The sequence below is a fragment of the Henckelia pumila genome, chromosome 4, assembly GCF_033568475.1.
Source record: "Henckelia pumila isolate YLH828 chromosome 4, ASM3356847v2, whole genome shotgun sequence".
Taxonomy (NCBI): domain Eukaryota; kingdom Viridiplantae; phylum Streptophyta; class Magnoliopsida; order Lamiales; family Gesneriaceae; genus Henckelia; species Henckelia pumila.
Genome location: NC_133123.1, coordinates 159939005 through 159949581, shown reverse-complemented (window position 1 = coordinate 159949581; position 10577 = coordinate 159939005).

Genomic DNA, 10577 nt, shown 5'->3' with positions numbered 1-10577 from the left:
GTTAGATCGAGTTGTCTTTCTCGGTCATATTATTTCTGAAGATGGGATTCTGTCGATCCCAGCAAGATTGAAGCGGTTATGAATTGGCCTAGACCTACTTCAGTGCCGGAGATCCGAAGCTTCATGGGTTTAGCTGGTTATTACCGTCGTTTCATCGAGGGTTTCTCGTCTATTGCCAAGCCAATTACCCAGCTGACTCAGAAGAATGCGCATTTTGTTTGGACTCCAGATTGTGAGGCTAGCTTTGTTGATCTGAAGAGAAGACTGACCAGTGCTCCGATTCTTTCTATTCCGAATGGTACTGGAGGTTTCACAGTCTATTGTGATGCTTCTAACCGAGGCTTGGGTTGTGTTCTTATGCAGCATAAGCATGTGGTGGCGTATGGATCGAGGCAGCTGAAACCGCACGAGACTCGTTATCCGGTTCATGATCTTGAACTAGCTGCGATCGTCTTTGCTCTGAAGATCTGACGTCACTATCTGTATGGTGAGTCTTTCGAGATCTTTTCTGACCATAAGAGCCTTAAGTACTTGTTTTCTCAGGCAGAACTGAATATGAGACAGAGAAGATGGTTAGACCTGTTGAAGGATTTCGACTGTGAAATCAAGTATTATCTGAGAAAGTCGAATGCAGTTGCAGATGCCTTGAGACGAAAGCTTTGTTCTTTATCTCTTTCTACTATTGGTGTTTCTCAGTTGATCGATGATTGTTGCACTTCTGGTTTAGAGTTTGAAACAGATAGGGAGACTATCAGAGTGTTTTCTATTCAAGCCGAACCAGAGTTGTTTGTTGCAATCAGAGAAGCACAGAAGTCCGAGCCGAGCATTCAGGTTTCAGTAGAGAAAGTCAGATCTGGGCATCAGTCTGAATTCTAGATTAGAGATGATGTTTTGTTTGTGAATAACCGTATTGTTGTGCCTGATATTTCGGAGTTGAGGCATCGTATTCTCCAAGAGGCTCATTGCAGTTAGTTTAGTATTCATCCTGGAGGTAGTAAGATGTACAACGACCTGAAGAACCAGTTCTGGTGGAAGAGAAAGAAGAGCAATGTTGCGAGGTTAGTATCTCGGTGTTTGAACTGTCAGCAAGTAAAAGCAGAATGGAAGCAACCAGGAGGTCTGTTGCACAGTCTATCTGTTCCTGAATGGAAGTGGGATCACATTTCCATGAATTTTGTCACGAAGCTACCACGATCCATTCGAGGATGCGATGCCATTTGGATAGTGATCGACCGATTGACAAAGTCTGCATGTTTTATTCCGTACAGGATGACGTATCGTCATGATCAGATGACTGAGTTGTATGTTAGCAATGTTGTGAGATTTCATGGTGTGCCGAAGCCGATCATTTCAGACAGAGATCCTAGATTCACTTCTCACTTTTGGCACAGTCTTCAGGAGGCACTTGGTACTCGATTGCATCTGAGTACAGCTTATCATCCTCAGACCGATGGATAGTCAGAGCGGACTATCCAGACATTAGAGGATATGCTGCGAGCGGTAATGCTAGACTTTGGCACTAGTTGGCAGGATTCCTTGCCTCTTGTCGAGTTTTCTTACAACAATAGCTTCCAAGCGAGTATCGGTATGGCGCCTTTTGAGGCTTTGTATGGTAGGAAGTGACGATCTCCGTTGTTTTGGGATGATTTGTCCAAGTCACCAGATTTGGGACCGGAGATGCTTGGAGATATGGCAGAGCAGGTTAAGATCATTCAGACCAGAATGAAGTCAGCTCAAGATAGACAGGCGAAGTATGCGAATGTCAGGCGTAGACCTCTGAGTTTTGATCAGGGAGACCGAGTATTTCTGAAGATTTCACCTTTCAGAGGCACTTTAAGATTTGGGAAGAGAGGAAAGTTTTCTCCGAGATTCATCAGTCCGTATGAGATTCTCGAGAAGATAGGCGATCTTGCCTACATACTTGCACTTCCTCCGTCTTTATCAGGTATTCACGACGTTTTTCACGTCTCTATGCTACAAAAGTATCATCCAGATCCTTCTCATATCCTTCAGCATGATGAAGCCGAGTTAGACGAGACTCTGAGCTATTCTGAACGACCGATTCAGATCCTTGATCGGAAAGAAAAGCTACTCAGAACCAAGTTGATTCCGTTGGTGAAAGTGCAGTGGAGCCGTCACGGAGTCGAGGAAGCGACTTGGGAGACAGAATTTGACATGATACAGTGACCGGCTAAATCGGTGTGATATAAATCTACTGGCAAGCGTACCAGGTCAAGTAATAGTAAAGTGGACAGAGAGTCCAAGTATCGATCCCACAGGGACTGCAGTCAATTCTCAAGAATTAATTATTTTACTTAATCTAGACAAAATAATAGAAGAATTTTGAATTAAATAAAATAAGAATATAAAATAAAAACTGATTAAGAAATAAGAATAAAAATAACTGAAGATAAAAATAATTAAGACAAAGACAACCAAGACACACATAGGTACCGAACAAATCACGTAACATGTAGTCGATTCAGGACTCAGATTTAATCTTAATTCACGGGAATTCTCCTAATTTGTTCAAAGGCCTATTTCTAGAACAATCAAACCTATTCAAATATTGATGAACTAATCTTTCGTAATTCTAATCAAATTTGAATGCATTAAATATTTGTGAAAATTCAGTTTACACCTAAATCGGACACTGAAACCGAATTCTATTTTTAGTCGGTTTTACAATATGTTAATTATCAGAGTGATCAAAATCAAAACCTCCTCTGTCAATTTGGAATTGATTAACATGCAAGCAAACAGTTGATCAGACTATTCACAAGACAAATATAAATCTGACAATCAATAAAATAAAATCAACTCTAAAAAATCTCAAACAAACATCCAAGTTTTCTACATGAATTTGTGCGGCCCAATCACGCCGTCTTGGTTGAAAATAAACTACTCAATAATTAAAAATAATAATTCAAAAATAAAAATAAAAAAAAGAAAAGAAAGAAGAAATCTTCTCTCCCAAGCCTTGTAGCCACCTCCTCTGTGTTGTGCGCGTTCTGGAACTCGAAACCCTCAAAAATATGTTATATCTTGTATATATATGGTCCGGAACGCCTACCAGTTAATTTCCTCTCAAAACAAGGATTTTTTGGAACACATATGACCCCCGAACACGCGCGCGCGCGCGCAACACATAAAAACAGAGGCCTGGACACGAAACTCGCGCGCGCGCGAGCTTGATTCTCGCGCGCGTGCAGTACAAAAATTCTGCACCGAGCGACGATTTTCAAAAATTCATATCTTGAGATCTAGCCGTCGGATTGAGCTGAAATTTGGACAACAGCTTCAAAACATCTTGAAATATAATCTGACGGTGGAGATCGGATTTGGAGCTCTATAAAATTAAATTTGATTTTTTTGAACAAAGTTGGTCCGTAATTCACTCTTCAAAAATATATTTTCCTACAAAATTAACCCAAGGAGTGAAATACACACACATGAACTAAAACACATAAAAACACATAAAAATAATATGAATTCACACAAAATAGACATAAATCTATCATGAACTAATGCATACAAAATGCACTTATCAACACCCCCATACTTAAACCTTGCTCGCCTCGAGCAAGACATGAAAAAAAAAACATGCAAACAAAAACATAAGTGAGGACGATTCATAAATGTGCAAAGCCTCTGAGAAGTTCAATCACAAAACCAAAAACACAGACATGCTCTCAAATTTTCATAATACACTTTCGGTTTAACGTGAACGTGTGTGTGTGAAATGTCATTCCAGTTTCATGCAACTTAGACCGAATTCGTCTCAAATCTGCTTAGCAACCTGTGACAAATTAGTGCAAGTTTCACTTTTCAAGTGCACATTTCTTCCAATGACCTCTAGACAAACCCACCTCCCTTGAGATAATAAATTGCACACCTCCGGATTTTGCACCCGATATTGCTTTAGCCCCAATAATTACCCGCTGACTTAGCTATAACTGGCTAGGATACGAAAAATTATTCTATTTTTTCTTTCTAATCCCCTCGTCTATATCCCGGATGGAGCATCAATCCCATTTAATCCGCATACTTAGCCTTAAATTTAATCTTTTATAGGATTTTAATCCTTTCAAGGCCCGGATGGAATTGTATATAAATTTTTTTTTCTAGGTGCGCCCAAGATCATAAGTGTCTACTAGAGCCTCATCAAAATTCATAGAACACAATCAAGATCTACAAACCACCTATTGTCGTGCAATGGTCAAACAGACAGAAACTTCATCAAATCTTTCGCTACAATTCACTGGTCTAACATTAGTGCTTAAAAATATTCACGGTTCAACCTACAGTTTCTCATGTCCAGTCAAGAGCAAAATTTTTCAAATTTTTTTTTTCAAATAAACTTCATCATCATTGGCTACCATGACTCATCCTACTCATGCAAGACAACACAAACGAACTTAAACAAACAATATGAAAACAAAGACGAAACATGACATATGCAACACAAACAATGCAAATAAACTATTCTACCCCCCCCCCCCCCCCAATACTTATCCAAAGCATTGCCCTCAATGCTTCATAACAATGAACAAAATGCATAACAAACCCACAAATGCAAAGACAAACAAAAACACAATGAGAACAAATATAACACTCCCCTGGTTTTCGATGCATCATCTTTCTTCTTGATAGTATCAGCTGGGACAGCAGCAGCAGATTGTATATATCGGCAGGCATGACCAACTGGCATGAGAAAGAAACAAAAATCAAACAAAAACAAAAACAAAAACCAAAAATAAAATAAAAAGCAAAAAGAAAGAACACTGGGTTGCCTCCCAGTCAGCGCTAAATTTATAGTCTAATGCCCGAATATGCAGAAGCAACCATCAAAGAGCGGATGCCGCCCATAGTAAGAATCATACAACTCTGATTATGGGTCTTGATTTCCTTCGCCCTCAAGCTTGGCGTGATATATACTTTGTAAGGTCGTCGGTCCAACAACACTTGTTCTGAAATTTTTCTTTTGGAAGGAGACTCCGAATCTAGGCTGAAGGTCATAGAGGATGGAATACTGTGGGATTGGCATCAATGGCAAGCAAGTATCTTCTAACGGTGTACATGGAACGACCACTGACGAGGTAAAATCTCTCTCCTTGAATGGTTCTTCCTCCTCCACTATCATGTTTGGCTCATCCTCACAAGAAGATTCCTCAAAAATGATTTCTTCATGCTCTGGCTCAGTTACTTCACTCAATTGGTAGATATCCAAAATTGGTTCTCTAATAAGCGCAATCTGTTCATCCAAAAGACTTATGCGGCTTTCTAAAAATTGATTTGTCTCTGTCTGTTGCCGCAAAAGATTCTCCAACTGAGCCATATAATCTTCGGAACGCCCTATACACTCTTCTTGATGCTCTGGTGGTTGGTTCGCAAAATTTTTAGAGTTGATATCTGGAGGATATTGGTGACTCTAACCCTGCAGTGAAGGATCACAATGCCAATGGTAGTCAAAATCTGCCATATCGATCAACAAGTCGCACTGTCTTAATCTCTTCTAAACAATTGACTACCACCAGAGCTCCATAATCCACCCAACTTCTTGTAGTCTCATCCAAACCACCATAAAAAATTTGAGTGAGGGTGTAGGTCGAAAATTGATGGCATAGAAATCTGTTCGCCAAATCATTGAATCTCCCCCAAGCAGCATAGAAAGGCTCCAAGTATTGCTGGCCAAATCTTGTGAACACCTGATGATGATCTATCTCCAAGTACCTCACAAGTAAGAAAAATAATATAATTAATAATTAAAAAAAAAACAAATGCAAGAAAAAAAATGTCTAGTCTCAAGCAAATAATCTATCCTAATATTAACTGAACAGTTCCCGGCAACGGCGCCAGAAACTTGACCGGCTAAATCGGTGTGATATAAATCTACTGGCAAGCGTACCAGGTCAAGTAATAGTAAAGTGGACAGAGAGTTCAAGTATCGATCCCACAGGAACTGCAGTCAATTCTCAAGAATTAATTATTTTACTTAATCTAGACAAAATAATAGGAGGATTTTGAATTAAATAAAATAAGAATATAAAATAAAAACTGATTAAGAAATAAGAATAAAAATAACTGAAGATAAAAATAATTAAGACAAAGACAACCAAGACACACGTAGATACCGAACAAATCACGTAACATGTAGTCGATTCAGGACTCAGATTTAATCTTAATTCACGGGAATTCTCCTAATTTGTTCAAAGGTCTATTTCTAGAACAATCAAACCTATTTAAATATTGATGAACTAATATTTCGTAATTCTAATCAAATTTGAATGCATTAAATATTTGTGAAAATTCAGTTTACACCTAAACCGGACACTGAAACCGAATTCTATTTTTAGTCGGTTTTACAATATGTTAATTATCAGAGTGATCAAAATCAAAACCTCCTTTTTCGATTTGGAATTGATTAACATGCAAGCAAACAGTTGATCAGACTATTCACAAGACAAATATAAATCTCACAATCAATAAAATAAAATCAACTCTAAAAAATCCCAAACAAACATCCAAGTTTTCTACATGAATTTGTGCGGCCCAATCACACCGTCTTGGTTGAAAATAAACTACTCAATAATTAAAAACAATAATTCAAAAATAAAAATAAAAAGAAGAAAAGAAAGAAGAAATCTTCTCTCCCAAGCCTTGTAGCCGCCTCCTCTGTGTTGTGCGCGTTCTGGAACTTCGAAACCCTCAAAAATATGTTATATCTTGTATATATATGGTCCGGAACGCCTACCAGTTAATTTCCTCTCAAAACAAGGATTTTTCAGAACACATATGACCCCCAAACATGCGCGCGCGTGCGGCATAGGCCTCGCGCACGCGCAACACATAAAAACAGAAGCCTGGACATGAAACTCGAGCGCGCGCGAGCTTGATTCTCGCGCGCGCAGTACAAAAATTCTGCACCGAGTGACAATTTTCAAAAATTCATATCTTGAGATCTTGCCGTCGGATTGAGCTGAAATTTGGACACCAGCTTCCAAACATCTTGAAATATAATCGGAACGGTGGAGATCGGATTTGAAGCTATCTAAAATTAAATTTGATTTTTTTGAACAAAGCTTGTCCGTAATTCACTCTTCAAAAATATATTTTCCTACAAAATTAACCCAAGGAGTGAAATACACACACATGCACTAAAACACATAAAAACACATAAAAATAATATAAATTCACACAAAATAGACATAAATCTATCATGAACTAATGCATACAAAATGCACTTATCAGACAGCGATTTCCGGAGTTATTCGGATGAAGTGAGTTCTTCTTACTGTCGTTAGTTCTTTATTCTATCTTATGAGTTGTGGTTTTCGTTGATTTCGAGGACGAAATCTCTTCTTAGTGGGGGAGAATTGTAACGCCCCGTTTTTATCTTAAATGAGTTTATTTGAGTTAATCGAAGATTACAGAGTTCACGAGCCGACTTGATTTTGATCAGGGTCCTTTTTGCAAAAATTGGATTTTTCAGGGACTAAAACGCAAATTGTGGATTTTATATATTATCTACTCTTGGAATTTGTTTGACAAAGTCTTCTCCTCCTTCCCCAAGAGCGTCTCCTCCATTGAAGCCGATCCATTGAGCCTCCAAGCTTTCTGAATCCAGTCCGAGCTCGATCCGGCCGTTGGAATTTATTTCTGAAGGCAGATTATCGATCACTGTAGTGAGAGCTTTGTTATATTGTAAGTTCTTCTACGATCGGATACATTCTAATTTTTGGATGTTGTTAGAATCGTTTGAGATTCGAGTATGTTGTTCTAGACAGAGTTCTGATCGTTTATTATCTGTCGGTTTTGAATTAGAGCGACGTTCGGATTTGTTATGATTTTTGGAAGCCATTTTCGAAAATGTGGATTTTGAGATTGATGGGTTTGCTTTGTTATTGTTGTTTTGGGCATTGATATGAGGTTATATCGGTATTGAACTGCTGTCTGCGTTTTCGGTTTGTTCAGTTTATAGCCGTTATGCCGTCGGTTTGAGTTTTGGAGATTTCGAACCATTTTTGTATTGATTGAAGCTTTGGCTTGTGAGTGATCATGGTTGTTGATCAACTCTTGTATTCGTACAGATTCTTTGGAGTTTGTCGATCCCTGTGTTAGCAGCATTATTCGTCGAGAGTTGGACGAAGAACGGTAAAGAGATTTTCTTGAACCGTTGTTTGTTTTTTAGGTTGTATAGTTGTTGATACAATCTTTTGTTGTAGCTTGTTCGGAGTTGGATCTACGACATTGAAAGGTAAAAGAAGTCATCGTAGCGGGATAGCATACTCGGGACTGTTGGTTCTCGAGTTTCCCTTTTCAAATCACATATTGCATCTTCACTTGTTCTAGCATGAGGAACTTGTGTCTTGTTGATTGATTTTGCTTTTGACTATGTGGCTTATGTTTTATGTTTTTGTTATGCATTCATCTTGAGCCTACGTTGATTCAGTGGGCAGAACCGCCCTTTTGTTTGGACGTTTGGGAACTATGATTGAGTGGCCTAGGTCGTAGTCGTATCGCCTAGTGCTAGCATACTCATTATGGTTGCTCAAAGTCTAGAGGAGTGAGATATGTGGCATCGCCTCGATTGGGAGAGTCGGTGAGTCGTCACATGATCTCATCCTCGGGATCCCAAAAGCACAGCAGCAATCCTTCATTTATCAGATTTGATATCCCGGTTTAAATACATGCATTTCATTACGTTGTTATTGATTGTGTTGTTGACTTGAAAGCATGTTTATTGTTGTATTACTTGATATGTTGCTTTTATTGGGATTATCTTTCTCACCGATTTATCCGGCTGTTGCTTTGTTTTGTATGTGTACTTGGCAACAGGAAGGGCAGGATCAAGTCAGCATAGACCTGGTTAGCGTCAAGAGCGAGGGATAGAAGTGAGACTCGTTTAGAAGTCGAATCAGCATGTCAACCTAGTTATGTTTTGCGAACATGTTTAGTCATTCGAACTTCTCGTATTTGTTTTGTAAGCAAGAATCGATGTAGGTACTACCAAATTGAATGTTTCTCTTCCCTAAACCTTACTTGTATTGTTATTGGCATGTCAAATACTTTTAATGCAAGTGTTTAGGTTTTGATTGAGTTTATTTCGGTGCCTTAACTCTTCTGGGCGAGAGGACGGCGCGGGCGCGCGGCCTCTTTGCGAGGTAAGGGCACGGGCGCTCTTACTTAGAGCGCGGGCGCGCTGCCTTAGGCGCGGGCGCGCTTGTTTTAGCGGAGCTTAGGCGCGGGCGCGCTGATGTCAGCGCGAGCGTGCGAGCCTTCTTTTAAAAAAAATATATTATTGGTTTCTTGTTTACTTATCGATTGTTGTCTGATATTAGTTGATTAGAAATAAGGTCTCACACCAGTAGAACTGTCAGACGGGTCAACTCATGAAGAGATGAGCTGCCAAACACTCGTCATTTGGTGGGGCGGGGGCGAGCCAACCCATCATCTCAGTGGGATGAAAATCCCCAAACGAATCCAACTCAACCCAAAATAGGTTGCGGGTTTGATAAGACAGCTCACAGATTGGTTCACAAACAATAAAAAAAATCATTATACTTAATTAGAACTTTAATTTCATAAATAAATATTCATAAAAAAATTAATAAAATTTCTAATTATTGAATGCACACATGGACATTTTTTTCAAAATAACTAATACAAAAAATTCACAACTTTTATTAAAAATACATATATCATCGTAAATCCATAATGTGATTTTTTTTTCTTTTTCTTCCAGGCCGGCGGAACAACCCACGCTTGCCTCGGGCTGAACCACCTAGGCCCACGACTTGCTTGTATATGAGTTTGAAAATTTTTGACTCAATCTATTTGGACAAAGTGAACCGATTTAACGGTCTAACCCAAATTGAAAACTTTAGCTAGGAGCTTATTTTTAATTTGTTTAGGCATGTGGAGCCACTGAAAGACCCTCATTTCTATGTACAAAGTACAAACCCCATATCTGCCTAATTATAAAATTGAGTAAACCTATTTAATTTAAATCAATTAAATGGATTTATTTAATCATCGAATATTTTAGTAATTATTATTTCATCATGGTATAAGTTATTTAAGCCGTTAAGTGCAACAACACACACTAACTAACAAAATATATTTGTTGGAATATTTATACTATCACTATATTATAAAAATTAAAAAGTGAGCACTTATTAGTAATTACTTTGAATTTGCGCTATTTACATGTGATACATGCATACAAATAATTTTTTTTTTTGAATACACAAATATTTTATGTTAATTAATTTTATTTTATTTTCAGAAATGAATTGAGAATTAAATTTTCAAAATTTTATGAGTGATAGACTATCTAATTTATCTAAATTTTAAAAATATAGATACAATTATGACGGAATTTAAATATATAGATAGATAATAATAAGATTACAAAAAATTATATTTTAAAAAAATAGAAAAATAAGTTTTAAACTACGGAAAAGAATTAATAAGAAAACAAAATCAATTCATTTTATGTTTCACCAAATGAATGAAAATTAGTTAATATACAGTGCATATTTTTAACTAAGATTGACACAAATTATGATATTACA